This window comes from Mandrillus leucophaeus, unplaced genomic scaffold, assembly GCF_000951045.1.
Source record: "Mandrillus leucophaeus isolate KB7577 unplaced genomic scaffold, Mleu.le_1.0 Scaffold1739, whole genome shotgun sequence".
NCBI lineage: Eukaryota > Metazoa > Chordata > Mammalia > Primates > Cercopithecidae > Mandrillus > Mandrillus leucophaeus.
Genome location: NW_012101742.1, coordinates 42,305 through 43,948, shown reverse-complemented (window position 1 = coordinate 43,948; position 1,644 = coordinate 42,305).

Here is a 1,644-nt window from a genome sequence, read left to right as displayed (position 1 = left end):
CTATTTAATAAATGGTGTTGGTAAAACTGGCTAGCCATATGCAGAAAACAGAAGCTGGACCCCTTCCTTACACCTTATACAAAAATTAACTCAAGATGGATTAAATACTTAAGCATAAAACCTAAAACCATAAAAACCCCAGAAGAAAACCTAGGCAATACCTTTCAGGACATAGGCAGGGGCAAAGAGTTTGTGACCAAAACACCGAAAGCAATGGCAGCAAAAGCCAAAATTGACAAATGGCATCTAATTAAACTAAAGAGCTTCTGCACAGCAAAAGAAACTATCATCAGTGTTAACAGGTAACCTACAGAATGGGAGAAATTATTTGCAATCTATCCATCTGACAAAGGGCTAATATCCAGCATCCACAAGGAACTTAAACAAACTTACAAGAAAAAAAAGAAATATCCCCATCAAAGAGTGGACAAAGGATATGAACAGACACTTATCAAAAGAAGACATTTATGGAGCCAACAAACATATGAAAATGGCTTATCATCACTGGTCGTTAGAGAATGCAAATCAAAACTACAATGAGTTAGAATGGTGATCCTTAGTAAGTCAGGAAACAACAGATGTTGGTGATAATGTTGAGAAACAAACCCTTTTACACTGTTGGTAGGAATGTAAATTAGTTCAATCATCGCGGAAGACAGTGTGGTGATTCCTCAAGGATCTAGAACTAGAAATTCAATTTGACTCAGCAATCCCATTACTGAGTATATGCCCAAGGGATTATAAACTGTTTTACTATAATGACACATGCACATGTACGTTTATTGTGGCACCATTCACAAAGCAACGACTTGGAAGCAACCCAAATGCCCATCAATGATGGACTGGATAAAGAAAACGTGGCACATATACACCATGAAAAACTATGTGGCCATAAAAAAGGATGAGTTCATGTCTTTTGCAGGGACATGGATGAAGCTGGAAATCGTCATCCTCAGCAGACTAACACAGGAACAGAAAACCAAACACCACAAATTAGCACTCATAAATGGGAGCTGAACAATGAGAACACATGGACACAAAGAGGGGAACATCACACACTGGGGCCTGTCAGGGGATGGGAGGCCAAAAGACGGAGAGCATTAGGACAAATACCTGATGCATGCAGTGCTTAAAACCTCAATGACAGGTTCATAGGTGCAGCAAACTACCATGGCACATGTCTACCTATGAAACAAACCTGCATGTTCAGCACATGTATCCTAGAACTTAAAGTAAAACAAAAGAAAATTTAAAAAATATAAACTTTATCAATCACTTGATTATAACAACTTTATTTCAGAGATCCTCCACCAAATAAGAAAACCTTCCCTATAATTTAATATATTTAGCTATTAAATGATAAACTGGGCCTAATCAATATCAAATTAAATAAGTTAAATTTGCAGGATGACTAGAGATGGTCATCTAAATAAGAAAATTCATTTTTAAAAAGCTACAGAAGAAAAAAACTCCATTTATCAGTTTACACTTTCTTGTTTGCCTTACTTGGGATTTATATTTAAAATAAAAAGTTTTTAGCCAGGCATGGTGGCTCATGCCTGTAATCTCAACACTTTGGGAGGCCAAAGTGGGCAGACCACCTGAGGTTGGCATTTTGAGACCAGCCTGACCAACATGGAGGAA